The sequence below is a fragment of the Capsicum annuum genome, unplaced genomic scaffold, assembly GCF_002878395.1.
Source record: "Capsicum annuum cultivar UCD-10X-F1 unplaced genomic scaffold, UCD10Xv1.1 ctg1001, whole genome shotgun sequence".
Classification (NCBI taxonomy): domain Eukaryota; kingdom Viridiplantae; phylum Streptophyta; class Magnoliopsida; order Solanales; family Solanaceae; genus Capsicum; species Capsicum annuum.
In genome coordinates, this window is record NW_025814925.1 from 421,161 (window position 1) to 439,218 (window position 18,058).

Sequence of the window (18,058 nt, forward strand, 5' to 3'; positions counted from 1 at the left end):
TTTCACGAACACACCTAGGTACGCAAAACACTTATACGCATAAATGCTAAATTCCCCCCTTTAAGCATACTCTAAAGGCATCGCTTTCCAAGAACGTTAATCTTAATTTTCGCTATCCTCTATCATCATTAACCTACAACTCCCAGTCTCATGAACATACACATCCTCACTCCTTATCACATAAAACTCCACCCTCCTCTACTTAACCTTCTAACATTAGACCATTAATTATATAACTTATATCATAAAATCTTACCTAACATAATACTACCAGGGTGCAACTTATTCTTATATACTTACGCCCTTATCCACTTAATGAATCACCCATAATTCATCATTTTAACACTAGTCCTCATATACACATACGCCTCATGATTACCACTTAAATATTTTTTTTAATCATCAACCTAGGATTTTTCAGAAATCCCATCAAGCCTACTAATTCATTCCCACAAAGAGATACATCATTAATATTAAGCTACTATTCTTACCACCCTATTCTACACCTAAAATTCAAGCCTATAGTCTAGCATCAATTATTTACAACCAATGAAGCATGCAACCTAATATACTAGTCCGTCAAATTGGGAAATTCAACCCAAATACCTCATTTTACTTAGATACTACCTACTACCAAATCACCTTCATGACATTACTACTGTAACTCAAAATCTACTACATACCTTCTCACAAGTAGCACTAGTTTACAACCACTAAAGAAAAGAAGGTCAAGGGGGTAAAGTCACATAATAGACATGGTCAACCTTAATCTTATAGTATATCCCAATACAATCTTATCTACATACTTTACTTTCTCACATCATACTTACTTACCTAAACATACCTTTAGACTACCTTCAAATTCCACAACAACAATGAGTCTATAATTATAACTTATTGGATAATCTAACTATTTCCATTCACAACCTATAAGGGATTTCTGTAACTACCCTAACTATCCACTCTAGGCTCCTTCCGTATTTCTAAATAGATAATAATCTCAGCCAAACACTTCCTTCATCAAATACCTTAAAATCTACAAATATCACTACCACATTAGTCTATCAATATAAAATGACAAATCATTCCTCAATTAACGGTTATACAACTAAAAGTATTCACTTACACAAAACTTCTCTCACTCTAAATACTAACCTTGTGATTTCATATCCCCAACTTCTGGGCCTAATCTCCCTACTAATAGGTCATGACACTTTAACATACACTACTACTCAGGTGGAAATACAATTTCAATATTCTGCTACACATCATTCCCCTTAGGCATGACATCTGCAACAAAAATTTTGAAAGGGACTGGATAAACTTAATAACTCAGGATGAAGAGCACGATTTCATCAGGATCATAGTTTATACTAGAATCAATACACCTTAAAGAACTAATGGACTCTTCTCAAGTCTTTGCACAATTTTATAATCCTTTATGACTCCATCAAAAAAGGACCACATCATTTATATTCTAAGCTTCTGCACTTGAATCACCTCAATAATGAGATATATCAAAGAACATCAGAGTAAGGAAAAAATTAGGATAACTTTACTTTCGTATGGAAGACACCATAGCATGAACTAGAGTATAAAAGAGGAACATTCTGACTCTATAGAACAAACTAGAATATATGTAAGGAAAACATTCCTAAATGACTTACAACCTCCTACTTATAAGTGTGGTGCGCTACACACCCATAAATATGATTCTATCCGAAGGAATTTCACAGACACCCTGGGATCATGAACTGTGCTTTGATATCAAGTTTGTCACAACCCAAACAAGGCCTTGGCCGTGACAAGCATCCCGAGCTGTGAAGGCCCGAGCGCCCCTTTGTTAACAGGCAATCATGCACACATTCATACAATCATAAAGAGAATGCAGAAATGGATTCATATGAAAACATGGCCAATAACATCATACAACTGAAAAGTTAAAGAATTTAATAAAACTTTCAATATCATCTAACATCTATCTGTGAAATCTCTAAAACATTAAAACCAGTCATCACAACTAAAATTGGGACAAGGCCCCCAGTGGACCAAAATCAAAATAAATAACATATTGCAAAAAGAAATAGACCCTTCTAAAATAAAGAAGGCTCAGCAGCTGCACACACACTTCACTTCTGGCCAAAAACTCTATGGCTTTGCAGAACCTCTAGACTGAGCCTCAGACCCTGAAAGATAGAAGGACAATACAATTATACTGGTACGTAGAGTAATCCAAAAACAAAATACAACTTTTATATAACATAGGTGAGAGCTATTATAAAACACTTTAATGTAAAATCATTTGAAAACACATGAGCATAGTATAATGTTTTTTCAACAAAAATTTAGCACTATTGAGCTAGATGGTACACCTTACAATTTCACATTTTCACTAATTATCAAGTCTTGGTGGTCACCAAGATTGGAGTATTAGTGAGGGAAGGACACACAAGATCACACAGAAGGGTATCAAGTTTCCGTGTCGGCAATTCATGATTTCCAGTACAGAGTCATCTGACATGTGCTTTCTTCGGGTAACCATTTAACTTACATCAATTTAAGCTTTAAGTTTGATATAAGACAAAACATGCATCATACTCACAACATTCTCTTCCTCTTTTCATTTGAGGTAATTCCTCCACATGTTTTATGTAGGTCATTTTATGAACACCAACAAGACTCCCATCTACCAAACATATGCATATCGATTCCCCAACACAAAATAGTCAAGAAAATTCAATATTTATGAAGTAGTACAACATTAGCCAAACATACTTTTCATGATAAAAAGGGGTTTTAAAACTCATGCTCTCAGTACTTTAACAATAGCATTATGTGGGATTCATAAACGTCAAGGATTCACAACTCATGTTCATAAAACCTTTTAAAATTCAAATCACATGTCCACAAATTCAGCAATTGAGATATATAAGCAAACAATCCCATGATCTTTTAATATTCTTCTCAAAATCATATCACAATGTATGCGTTTTGTGTTAAAACAAAATCTCACTTATAATGGAGTACATACTTACATATTTAAAAACAAATCTTTTTTAAATTCATATCAAAATCCTACCCATGAGATTTAGGAAAACCCCATGTACTATATATTAATTAGTTTAAAGAGAAGAACTTGAATCTCAATTCATTCATTGGAAATCTTAAACTTAGAGGTTGGTTCTTGATTCCTTGTTCTTAGGAAAAATCCTAATTTTGATGTTATCGATTAATAAGGAGTTATGTCCCGTGATTTGATGTAATTAGGTGTTAAAAAAATGGAAAAGACCCCAAAATCCCATTAAAAATGACTTTAGGTCGCTAAATGGAGGTTCGGGATGGTTTGGGCGATGAATCGTCACCCCAGGGATGGAATGTCCCTCAAACCATTTCTTTTTGGCCAAAAAATAGACTTAATACCTCAGTTGCAATGGTTTAGGCGATGGTCATCGCTGGCGCTATGGTTCGTTGGCCTTCTCATCGTACTTTGGCAGTTCTGATAGCTCACTGTAAAATGGCCATAACTTTTTAACCCGATATTGGATTTAGGTAAAACTAGAGGTGTTGAAAATATGACCCAAAGAACTTTCATTTGATATATAGTAGACCCTTTAATTCAATATATACAAAAAGTTATGATCGATTGAATTTGATCCAAGTTTAAACGCTCACCAAAACTCAATCGATAGGAAGACTTTCAACTCGTTCTTGAGTTAAGGGACCTCTATGATCTTAATTCATGCTTAACTTGATTACCACACTATATAGTTGATTAACACACTACATTCACATTAGATTTATGGCTTTTGGAATATTTACGCGTAGAAATGATGGTTTACATTCTAACCCAAAATGCTGAGTGTTACAAATATCTACTCATATACATAACACACAGTAATGTATAATAGAGTAAATAAATAACTTCTTATATTTATTTTTTAATCTTATGTTCACTATGAATAGGATTGAGGTTTTACATTCAAGTTTTATTGGCATGTTAAGTCCATATACAAAACAATTGTGATATATGTGTGTATGTGAGAGAGAGAGAGATAGTTTATCAAACTGTATTTTGAAAGATCTTAAATTTTGGAATAGCTGAATTTGATGTTTATATAGGGTGAGGAAAGCACCAATAATACACTCGAAGTCGAATTTAGAGAAGAAAAAGCTCATGCAGAAAAATTGAAAGAAAATGTCTGTCTAAAGTTTCAGCTCTATGTGGTTAATTATGTCATTTTTATTTTTAAGTATAATGAATTTTATTAAAAAAATGTAGATACGTAATTTTGTCTACCCCAAAAATTAAATTTTACTCATTTTTACCTCTCCCTACCCTACCTTAACCACTCTACCTAACTACCCCTACCCCCACATGCTTGCCCCTACACCTACCCTATAGACTCACTATACACACACAACACATACACCTTACACACCTAACACACCGAACACACTACACTGCCTATACAGACAATTCTCATTACACAGACAAAAACACACTTCAGTGGAAAAAAATACACCCATAGACACAATCATCTTCTCCCCAGAATTCACACCACACTCCATTTCCCTTTTCTTCTTCACAATTCTATTCATCACTCTCATAATAACACACACAGTCACTCACCCTCACGATGCACACATAGATCCTTACCGAAGAAGACCCGTACGCCCACACCTGTGTGAGAAAAAAATAGAGATCAGAGAGAAGATGTGAGAGAGAGAATAAGTGAGAGAGAAAGCTGGTCAGAGTGAGAGAAAAACAGAGAGATCTAGTCAAAAGAAAAGAGAAAAATAAGAGAGAGGAGAGATTGTGCGTGTGACAGAGGAGAGAAATAATAGCTCATTCATGCTACTGTTACAGCGACCTTTTCGTCGCCAGAAAATGATGTTTTCATCGGAATCATTGCCTCATCTCATGATTCGACTACCCTCTCCAAACTCAATTTACATCGATGACCACTATCCCAAACCATCCTGAAATTTATTAAAAACCGCGACCAATACCCCCAAAGTTTGTTTTCTATCGACCTCGATGAAGAACTACCAAAACCCTATTGGAAAATAAATGAAGCAGGTCTGTGTGTGTGGAATTAGGTCTAGATCATTGTTCAATTCGTAACTTTGGGTTTGTGCTCGGATTTTTAGGTTTGATCGAGTTGATGGGTCCCTGTGGAGTTTTTTAATGAGGTTCAAATCGAGTTTTTTTGAACGCGGCACTATTCGAAAGGATTATTCCAATTGAAAAGCATTTGAGGTCCAGTTATCTCTTTTCTCCGTTTTAATTTTTATGTGATTGTGAATGATTTATGTGTTTAGCATATTTAAATCTTTGTTGTGTGTATGTGATTGATGTTGGAATTTGGATTTTTGAAAATTGAAGTGATAGTCGAAGAATTAGTTAATTGTGTGGTTGAGAATGAAATTAGGGTCGTGGTTTGAAAATCGAGAAAAAATGAATATTGATTAATTTTGATGCATTAATGATGTTTAACGTGATAATATTATGATATGTTGAAATTAGTAGGCAAATGGTAGGCTGAGTAGGCAAATTTAGGAATCGTGGGTTGTGGAATGTTTGGAATATTGTGTTGAATGGTTTTGTTAACTGTATTTGGATCAATTGTATTCATTTAGCCGGGGAATGCCCCGAGGCCATTTGTATTTATTCACCGAAAAATGTCCCGACGTATTATGTTGACGGAAGATGATCTTGATCAAGATCCGAGGCATCAGGTAAAGCACAGTCTAGGAGTAGTTTAGAATGGGATTTATATTTTCTGTATTTTTTCTATTTTGGGGACTATAATAATTGAATTGGACACTATTTTTGGACTTGTTTTGGTTAGGTTTGTTTGTTTTCTTGTTTTGTGTTTTTTGTTGGTTTATACATTTTATAGTGTTGTATTATTCGATATACTCTACAAAGCGACCATGGTTGAACCACAGGATTGAGGGGTGTCCAACACCTTCCTCTCGGTCAAAAGAATTCCTTAGCCGAAATCTCAGTTCATGGATCAGTTTAAAAGAGTCAAAAACTATTTTGAAAAAGGATTTTCAAAGGTGACTTGGCACACCAGATTATGTCAAGTGGCAACTCTGAGTTAATTGTAAAATGAATTTTTTTTAAACAACTTTACTTTTTGTCACTTAATAATAAAAATTCTTTTAAAAAAAAATTAATCTTTTTGGTTAAAAAAGGGGTGTGACAGTTTGGGGACTCAGATGGGGATTTTTAAGAATTCAAGCTTATTTTTTTGAGTTGTATCAGCTTAGTTTAACACTATAGGTGTATAAATATTTTGTTTGTGTTATTATTTGTGTTTATTATTTTATCATTGTTGAGTGCCTACGTGCTCTTGGTTTACAATCTTTCTTTATGTGTTACCACTTTATATCTGACATCATTTGCATAATCTGAGTCAATTTTTTCTGCAAAAAGTTCCAGAGTGTACATCGTATACACGAACTCTAGTTGAGTTACCCTTATTTTAGGAGGGGAAGCCACCGGACGTATAGAGTAGGTGAAAAGATGTCGTAGCCACTACCAACCATATGCTCCCCCGAACAACCTTGTTAGTGGACCCCAGCATAGGTCAGCCTTTAGTTCATGCTTATCTACATCATATTGAGACCTATTGGGACCCGCTTGGTATTTTGTAGGAGACTCACCCTTAAAAGCATCCTTACGTGCTAAATATTGTATTTTTTAGGGTGACAGGGTCATTTAACGGACTGATTTGGGGAAATCGCGTGTTAGAAGTAAAGTATGTAGGTAAGAGAAAGTTGAAAAAAAAAAAGAAAAAAAGAGGGGAAAAGAAAAAAAAGAGAAAAAAAGATAAGGTGAATAAAAAAAAGAGGGTTTCGTAGTGTTTAGAGTTCTGTATGACTTTTGTTTTTTACAGTCCAAAAATTCAAAAATATTTTCATGTTTTGCACTCATTTTTCAAAAAAAGAGAGAAGATTTTCCTTTTGTTTCTTTAGTAAGTATTCACCATTCGAAAACCCCCCAAAAAAAATTTTTGCAATAGAAACATCTCATAAAAAGAAAATTCAAAAAAAAAAGGTAGAGGTTTTGTGTGTTTCGTATAAAAATATCATAAAGATTTTCCTTTCATAGTTGTTGATGTCATTTTTATGTAAGTGTCAAATTGAAAATTTAAAAAAAGATTTTATTGACGTTTTTCATATGTTGTTTGTGGTCGTGTATCTCAAGTCAAGGTTCAGTTGGTTGTTTGATGTTTAATTGTCCAATTTGAATGAACTACACACAACTGATTATCCTCTCTTGGGAGTGAGCTACGTAAGCAGCCCTTCTAGGGTTCGGTGATCTTATTTAAAAAATCCAAAAAGATTTTCTTCACTCTTTATTTAGAGTAGGTGTTTCATATACATTTTTAAAATAAAACTAAAAAAAATATTTTTCTTTAATAATTTCAAGTTTTATTTTCGTATGAAATTCAAAAAAAATAAAAAAGAAATTCCTTTGCTAATCATAGGTTTCATTTTATATAGGAATTTTAAATATAAAAAATTTCAAAAAGATTTTTGTCAATTCTTTGACAATTTGTTTTCTTCTTAAAGTTCAAGAAAAGAAAGAGAGTTTGATTGGTCATTTTTTGGCCAAATTTCAAGAATTACGCACACCTGATTCTCCTCTTGCGGGAGTGAGATACGTAGGCGCTCTTCTTGGGTTCGGTGATCTTTTTAAAAGAGAAAAAAAGAGAAAGATTTTGAGAAAGTGTTGAATTCTAATGCATTTATTATCTCTTGTTCAGTTAGTTTAAGGTGGTTGGTTTGTGGCATTGTGGCTGGTCCTCCACATCACACCAAGACTAAGGAAGAGTTAGTAATATTCAACAAGGATATAGAGAGTGATATCGTGGATCAGACAAAGAGTCAGGAAAATAAGAATTTAAAGCAAAAGATTGTGAGACTAAGATAACAAATGATGAAACTGCACCGAACTTAGGCCAGTGGGTTGCCTCCTCCCTCATTCCACGTTATTCATCCCACAAATACCTTGAGTTTTCCATCACAATTGCAAAGTCAATTTCCTATTGTTGTTGGTGCACCACAACATGACTAAAAATTTACTCCAAGACAAAAGGATCCCAATGCCTCCATCACTCATTCTCCAGCTTTTCCATGTAAATCTGCCACATTGATAGCATCATCTATCATTTGTGATTTTGCTGCTTAAGCCTCTACTGAGGCTTCCACATTGGCTAGCCTCCTAATGGTTGTGCTTTCCCAGGCTGCTAGTAAATGCATGTTTAATACTCTTGATGATCATTGCTATATTCCTGAGCCCACATCAATGTTAATTGGACCACCAAAATTTCTTAACAAAAAGCCTAGGAATAATTTTATACTAATTGGGGAGTCGTATGTCAGTTTATTACAGAGATTAAAAGAGTTGGGCATGATCACTCCTCTCCTTGGGTGTACTCCTAATCCACATTTAAGAAATTTTGATCCTCATGTATGATGTGTATATCATTCTGTTATTCAGGGTCATAGTATTGAAGGTTGTAGTGCTTTGAAAAGAGAATTAGAAAGGATGATTCAAGAAAAATTAATCGTAGTTCAAAACATTGACACTACAAAGGTCACACAGAATCCTTCATCAACACACGATACTGCAGAATACATGGGAAGTAATGAGAATCCAGAACCTATTTGTTGAAAGAAATGTGTTGGACAACGGTGGAGGCTCTAGTCATATTGATATGCAAATCGGTGGCTAAGATGTCAAGCTAAAAAAAGGGATGTCACTCATTTCTTTACTTAGAAGGATTGTTGGTAGTTTGTTTTGTTTTCCTTTCTGTTTTTTCGAATTATTTTAGGGTTGTAGTTCGGAATCTATCTTGTTTCTCTATCGTTTTTGTTTAAACCTTTTTTTAATGAAATGTGGTGTCCTTATTGTTTTTGTCTTATTTATGTTGTTTGTTTGTTTTCTTTACACAATACGTTTTATGTTGATTTTAATGATATGACATGCTGGTGGAATTTTCAGCTAGATCTTGAAATCCAGTTTAAGCATGAATTTTGAATCAAAATGCTACATTTAGAAAAAGAGCATCAAATAAAATAGGTAGAGTGTTGAGACAATTGAAGACCATATTGAAGCCTTCTTTCAAAATTAAGGAAATCATCTCGAGAATCACAAGAATAACTTAGTCATCAATTGAAAAACATATCTCAATTATGTCAAGTAGCGGAAGCGTGATTCCTATATCAAGAGAAACAGGAAGATAATCAGTTCCGCGAAAGCATGGGTTATTCGATGTGAGTGATGCACAATAAAGGTGGAGTGGTATGTTGGAGAAGTACAAAAGTAGTGACGCACATGCTCAGGTCATGTTAGTGTTGTAAAAAATGTCATGCATCGCCCACTTTCATATTGCATGTTACGTACTTGCATTTTTAAGGATTGATATGACGAAGACATTTCATTCTTCTATCCAAACGTTGTATCATCCTTTTTTACACCATTTGAACTTTAGTTTTATTTTCTTTCATACCCCTCTTTTGGAATCAAGATAGAGTCAGTAAAGTTCAAAAGTGTCGATTAAAAAATAGAGTCCGAAAAGTTTTAAAAAAAAGAGAAAAAAGAGAAAAAATGTGTCAAAAAAAGAAAGAAAAGAGAAAAGTGTTAAGAAAAATATAGTCAGAAAAGATTTCAAAGAGAAAAAAAGAGACAACCAAAAAAAGAGGAGAGAATTCAGAATCAAGCAAAAGAACGAGCATCAGAATTACGCATGACCTGATTCTCCTCTCTCGGGGGTGATATACGTAGGCTGCCCTACTCTAGGCTCGATCCAACTAAATAAACAATTTAGAATTATGCAGTAAAAAAAAACTGGGGCATAAGTTAATTTTTATTATTTGAGTCGATTCCAAAAGTTGTAAATACCACCCCGCTTCAAGTGTCATATGGGCCTCATGCCATCTTTTCTTTCTAACCATATCCAAAAGCCAAGTTACAACCAAAAAAAGACCTTCAGATCAATCTTTATAAATGTTAAGTTTAAGCATGTGAAGGATATGATGATTCATTTAGGTACTAATTATCTTCTGCAGCATAAGGAACTAGGAGAGAAATAAAAATGAGAGTCTTATGGGTGAAAACCCTCACGGGCACCATAAGGCGATGATAAGTTGAGAGAAATAAAAATGAGAGAGTCTTCATAGAGACAACCCTCACGGGCACCATAAGACGCTGGTAAGATAAATAAAAATAAGAGAGTCTCTTGGTGAAAAACCCTCACGAACACCATAAGGCAATGGTAAGATGATAAAAAGAGAATGAGAGAGGCTTGGCGAAAACCCTTCAAGGCATCACTAGCCGAATAAGGTCTCTGAATGTAATCGGCCCAAGGAAGTAACTCAGTTCCCGGGCCATTAACTCAAGAAAAATTGGTAGAAAGTTTGGATGGAAAGATCAGGCAGCTTAATCCAAAATGCATGGCATAATCACTAGAGTTGACTGCCATTTTTAGATAAATTTTTCATTTCTTTATTTCAAATGGGGAAATTCATGGTATTTTCTTTCTTCTCTTTATTTTCTTGAGTCATTTATCCAAATAAAAAATCATTGTCATTTTTCTCTTGTCTTTAAGTCAAGTCCATGTCAAAATTAGTGAGAAAAGATTTCAAAACAGGCTACTAGCTTCTTCAATTATACAAAGCAAGACAAAAAGGCAGCACATGAAAAAGACATAATTGTAAGATGAAACAAGGCATGCAGAAGGTCTTGTCAACAAGCAAGTTTGGGGATTTGTTGAAATACCAAGGCTCAAGGAATTTTTTTGAAACACAGCTGAATCGATATATGGTGTTTGTTTCAAAGTCACTCATAATAACCTGAGTTTGGATCAATGGTGCAGCAAGGTAGTGATGTGCCTTTAGTTGAAAGCAAGATTAAATGTCAGAAGTGCAAGAGTAATCACCTCAAAATCCAAAGCTGAAAGCCAACCACCATGTTTAAACTTACAAGTTTTCTTTGTATGAAATAGGAACAATTGCTACCTTCAAATCAAAGGCTTCAAAGCACGAATATTTAGAGTTGCAATTCCTTATTTCTGCAAATGCAAGAGCAGTGTTGTTTTACATAGTTGGTAATCACTATTATGGTAAAACTCATCATCTTGTACCCCTAATAGACACATTCTCTAATTTGGGTATTTCAGGTCTCATGGCTAGGAGGTGCACTTCCTAATTTGAGACGTTAATCCTAAAAGATGCACTTTTAGCAAGTATCTTTCCCTTCACTCTAAAGAGACGGACTGTTAGTCTCAATCATTCTATTTACCCTTTAAAGGTGCATTTGTTGATCAGAATCTTGATTCATCTTTGCATTGTGCATTGTTGCAAGTAGTTGTGATTGAAAGTGACAACTACAAAAGCTTTTGATGATAAACTAGGGCAAAAAAAAAATTTAATTCTAATTATTTAGAACTTATGTTCAGGACCCTCCTGGAAAATGGGGCATTACTTTATGTTCAGGACCCTCCTAGAAAATGGGACATTTCTTTATGTTCAGGACCCTCCTAGAAAATGGGAATTTACTTCATGTCCAGGACTCTCCTGGAAAATGGGAATTTATTTCATGTTCAGGACCCTCCTGGAAAATGGGAATTTACTTCATGTTTAGGACCCTCCAGGAAAATGAGAATTTACTTCATGTTCAGGACCCCCTACAAAATGGGAACTTACTTCATGTTCAGGATCCTCCTGCAAAATGGGAACTTACTTTATGTTCATGACCTTCCTGCAAAATGGGAACTTACTTTATGTTTAGGACCCTCCAGGAAAATGGGAATTTACTTTATGTTCAGGACCCTCCTGGAAAATGAGAATTTACTTTATGTTTAGTACCCTCCTGAAAAATGGGAATTTACTTTATGTTCAGGACCCTCCTGAAAAACGAGAATTTACTTTATTTTCAGGACCCTCCTGAAAATGAGAATTTACTTTATGTTCAGGAACCTCCTTAAAAATGGGAATTTACTTTATTTTTAGGACCTTCCTGGAAAATAGGAACTTACTTTGTGTTCAGGATCCTCCTGGAAAATGGGAATTTACTTTACGTTCAAGACCCTCTTGGAAAATGAGAATTTACTTTATGTTCAGGACCCTCCTGGAAAATGGGAATTTACATTATGTTCAGGACCTTCCTGAAAAAATGGAGATTTACTTCATGTTCAGGACCTTCCTGGAAAATGGGACATTACTTTATGTTCAGGACTCTCCTAGAAAATGGGACATTACTGTCAGTAAAAGGAAATCTTTCTTTATCATAATCCTTGTTTGGAATAATTTTCATTCTAGTTTTGAAATTAATTTCAGGAGCCTGCCCGAAGAACAGGGTGAAGAAATTAAAAGTCAGGAGCCCGTCTAAAAAATAGGGTGATGAAATTGAAAGTTAGGAGCCTGCCTGAAGAATATAGCAAAGAAATTGAAAGTTGGGAGCCTGCCTGAAGAACAAGGAGATGAAATTGCAAGTCAGGAGCCCGCATGAAGAGCAGGATGAATAAATTGTAATTCAACCAACAAGGTAAAGAAATTGTAAGTCAGGAACGTGCCTGGAGAATAGGGTGAAGAATTTCAAATTCACGATCAAATTCAGAAGTACCACTGACGGAACATGGTCAATTTTTTAGTTCATCTCTAACACCAAATTTTATATGGAGAAAGAATTTGAAAGCCATGAATTTTATTAGAAACACCAAAACTCGATTTGAACCTTACTAAAAAACTCCACAGGGACCCGTCAACTCGATCAAACCCAAAATCTGAGCACAAACCCAAAGTTACAAATTGAAAAATGACCCACACCTAATTCCACACATAGAGATCTGCTCCGTTCATTTTTCGGTGGGGTTTTTGGTGGTTCTCTATCGAGGTCGATGGAAAACAAACTTTGAGGGTGTTGGTCGCGGTTTTTAATGAATTTTAGGGTGGTTTGGAATACTAGTCATTGATGTGAATCAGTTTTGGAGGTATGGTAGTCGGATCACGAGACGACGCGATGATTCTGGCGAAAACATCTCTTTCTAGTGACAAAAAGGTTGCCATAACAGTAGCGTGAACAAACTATTGTTTCTCTCCTCTCTCGCACGTGCAATATCTCTTCTCTATCATTTTTCTCTTCTCTTTTGATCAGATCTCTCCACTTTTGTCTCAATCCGACCAGCTCTCTCTCATATTCTTTCTCCAATCTCTATTTTTCTCTCACATAGGTGTGGGTGTGCAGGTCTTCTTCGATGAGGGTCTGTGTGTGCGTCGTGAGGGTGAGTGACTGTGTAAAAGTATTTGATCATGAATTTGACTGTGTGAAAGCATTTTTCAGTTCAACCGAGAGAATATCAGATCTTTTGTCACTTTAGAAAGCATCGGAGACCCAAGACGAGAATCAAGAAATGTTGCATAGATAGGACTTTTGTACTTTCATTTATCTTTTAACTTGAAATTTTCATTTTGCTGTAATGATAGATCCGCAGATCGAAACCTCAACGAGACCTCACTCGACTCTCCAACTCGGTATAGTCCACATTCTTTTTAACCCTGGAATTACATATGACTTGACTCTCTCACAACTCGGGATATCCTTTTCAAATTCAAAAGTACCACCAAATTTTTCAGTTCATCTCCAATATCAAATTTTATTCAGAAGTATCAAATTCACGATCAAATGCTTTCACATAGTCACTCACCCTCATGACACACACACAAAACCTAACCGGAGAAGACTCACACACCCACACCTGTATGAGAAAAAAATAGAGATCAGAGATAGGATGTAAGAGAGAGCTGGTTGAAGTAAGAGAGAAGCTAAGAGTTTTTTATCAAAGGAGAAGAAAAAAATAAGAGAGGGGAGAGATTGCACGTGCGAGGAAGGAGAGAAATAATAGTTCGTTCACGCTACTATTACGGCGATCTTTTCATCAATGAAAAATGATATTTTTGTTGAAATCATTGCCTCATCTCGTGATCCGACTACCATCTCTCCAAACCTTATTCACATCGATGACAAGCATTCCAAGCCACCCTAAAATTCATTAAAAACTGCGACCAACACCCCCAAAGTTGTTTTCCATCGACCTCGATGAAGAACCACCAAAAACCCCACCAAAAAATGAACGGAGCAGATCTCTGTCTGTGGAATTAGGTGTGGGTCATTGTTCAATTCATAACTTTGGATTTGTTCTCGGATTTTTGGGTTTGATCGAGTTGACGGGTCCCCGTGGAATTTGTTATTGAGGTTCAAATCGAGTTTTTTCGAACGCGGTTCTATTCGAAAGGATTATTCCAATTGAAAAGCATATGAGGTCCAATTATCTCTTTTATCCCTTTTAACTTTTATGTGATTGTGAATGTATTGTGTGTTTAGCATGCTTGAATCTTTGTTGTGTGTATGTGATTGATGTTGGAATTCAGATTTTAAAAAATTGAAGCGATAGTTGAAGAATTAGTTACTTTTGTGGTTGAGAATAAAATTGGGGCATGGTTTGAAAATTGAGAAAAACTGAATATTGATTAATTTTGATGCATTAACGATGTTGAACGTGATAGTATTATGATATGTTGAAATTGGTAGGTAAACAATAGGCCGGGTAGGCAAATTTAGGAATCATGTGTTGTGGAGTGTTTGAAATATTGTGTTGAATGGTTTTGCTTACCGCATTTGGATCAATTGTATTCATTTAGCCAGGGAATTCCCTGAGGTCATTTATACTTATTCACCGGGGAATGCCTCGATGTCTTATGTTGATGGATTCATTTAGCCGGGGAATGCCCCGAGGCCATTTGTATTTATTCACTAGGAAATGCCCCGATGTATTATATTGATGAAAGATGATCGTGATCAAGGCCCAAGACATCGGGTAAAGCACAGTCTAGGAGTAGTTTAGAGTAGGATTTACATTTTACGTATTTTTTTCTATTTTTGGGACTATAATAATTGGACTGGACACTATTTTGGACTTGTTTTGGTTTGGTTTGGTTTGGTTGCTTGGTTTGTGTGTTTTTGTTAGTTTATACATTTTATTGTGTTGTACTATACGATATACTCCATGAAGTGACCGTGGTTGAATCAAAGGATCGAGGGGTGCCTAACACCTTCCCCTCGGTCAACAGAATTCCTTAGCCAGAATCTATGTTTGCAGATCAGTTTAAAAAAGTCAAAAATCATTTTGAAAAAGGATTTTCAAAGGTGACTTGGCACACCAGATTTATGTCATGTGGCGACTCTGAGTTAATTGTAAAAATGAATTCTTTTTGAAAAAACTTTACTTTTTTTCACTTAATAATAAAAATTCTTTTAAAATAAAATTTAATCTTTTTGGTTAAAAAAAGGGTGTGACAAAAAATATTTTGAGAAATTATCTGATACTTTAATAGGATTATGAAGGAAAAAGCGCTTAAATGTGAGTTGTCCGAGCAGATAAACATGCCGAAGTGATGCAGATCATAATACAGGAACAAGACAAAGAATTTTTTTTATAGTCGGGATTTGATATAATATCAACTAACACACCCACACACAATATTTATGCATATTTAAGTTTTTGCCTTGATTTTCTTATTATATTTAAGTTTTACTTTTTCTTAGAAGGAAAATAAAAGTTACCATAATTACTTTTACTTTTCTGAAAGAAAAAATATAATTCTTTTCCATATTTGGCTAACCTCTTTCTTGGAGGAAAGATTTTCTACATCTATAAATAGAAGACCCCCTTCTCATACAATAACACAATAGCATCCACAATGTAGTCTTTAAAAAAGTCTTTGTTTAGGGAGAGATTTTCTCTCTCATTAGTTTTTATGTTTTTAATATTAGGTTTTACATGTAGGCCAATTGGCCAAATCATATAATAAAATTATGTTTTTAGTAATGTCTTTCATTGTCATCTTATCTATTGTCTCATAGTTTGCAACTAATATCTTCCTCATAACACCCTCTCGATTTCGAACCCAACATATTTTGGATCATGTTAACATATGTACTTATTGTACTTGATGTTTTTATAAATTGTGGAAGAGACTGACAATTCGATTGAAGATGAGTCCAGAAAAAATCTGACTCTTAAAAAATTGAAAGAAAGCGATAGTTTGAAGTGTCAGATTATAAGATTAAATATGTCACTTTTAAATTGTTTGATGTTTGAAAGAATTTTTGATACATTGTATGATGTTTTAATAGAATTATCAAGGGTGTTGTGTCGAAATGGGAGATGTCCCAATAGTTGAACCTGTCGATGTTGATCCCGTTGAAATGGATTATCACGAGAGTGTCAATGTAAATGTTGAAAAAACAAAAATTAGTCACAACCAAAAAGAACAAACATTACATAACCACACTGATTATGTCCCTTTATTTTTTGACAAATACATCATTGATAAACCTCATATACATCACTTGTAATGTATATAAAATTTATATAGTAATTTATACATATTCATATACCCATTTAATTTAATATACATACTGCATCTTCCTTTTATTTAATTTATTTGTTATCATTACTTAAAGAAATCATTTTAAGGTTCACATGCACTACAAAAAAATAAAATTTTATTTATATTTATATTTTTCATTCATCAAATTTATGTATCAGGATGAATTCTTAGACACATTATCCGAATACATAGAAGATGCAATAAATGTACTGATATCTAAGATGAAAACCTCACTAACTGCAAAGCCCCTTAAGGTTCTTAGTCCTGCGCAAATAACTGAGAGTCCGTATTTAATATGTGATAGTCAATTTTCATCGGACTTTTCTTATGCACAAGTTGCAATGCATGATGCCTTGAACGCCTGCTCAAAAAATTAGACAGAAGTTAAGAATTTTTAAGTCACCTTATTTAACTTAATTTGGCTCAAGATCAAAAGGACATGACAGTTCTGACACTAATTATCAACGAAATCATGCATTTCATGAGTTCAGCACATTGAACGAGTTGCCTTGTGGGTTAATGACGTTGTACTCTGAATGGATTGTTCAAAGGTTGTTGAAGTATCATGCAAACAAATACTAGTTCATATATGTGATATATCATGCAAACAAATACTAGTTCATATATGTGATATATATAGAAAGCAATAATTCTATTATACTTGCTAACAATGTTTTTTAACAAACTATGTCATAAAAGACAAAAAGATGATCACTATAAAGAAAAATCATTAAGTGTTGATTTCAAATAATAGAATTTTATATTTGCTCATTCACAAATCAAAAAATGATTCTACATGATGTCACAATCAAACGCATACTGAAATGATGAAGTACGTTCTTCCTTTTTTTATTTTTTGTGTGGTGAAATATTAAGATGGTGCTACACTTTAATTTTTCAGATATGTTTAGAATTTCTGCTAACTCTAGCTGCATTGAGTTGTGCTAATAATTTGTTAAGATATATTCAAATACATTCTATATTATCAGCTCCTATTTTGTTCAACCCATATACATACCCTTCTTATGTATATGTGAAAATTTAGAGGTGTTATGTTACTATTTAGATAGTGTTATGATTAAATATCTGGATGTTTGGGATTCCGCTAACTACAGTTGCATTGTGATAATAAGTTGGTCAGATATTTTTAAAATCACCATATCGATTTTTGTTTGTTCAGCTAATATACATAAAATATCATATGTTTACATTTTGATTGTTTTGTTATGTGGTAGATTATGCAAACTCAAATTTGATTTGAATTTTGTGTTAATCATGTTTTAGAATATATTTAATTACACCACATGGTTTTTATTTTATTTTTCTTCCTATAAAACATATAGATCATATGTGTAACTTGGAGAGTTGTTAAACAATACATATACATACAACTTTGAATATATAACAAATTTTGTTATTACTTTTTTAAAATGTATAGTATATTGATGCCATCTTCTATCACTTTTGCAAAAAATTGAAGCAATAGACAGGTCATCAGTACACATACACTATTGTCAATTGTTTTTTCAAAAATTACATTGAGCAGACTTATAGAAGGTACTATCCAAGTGTTGCTCCTCCAATTATT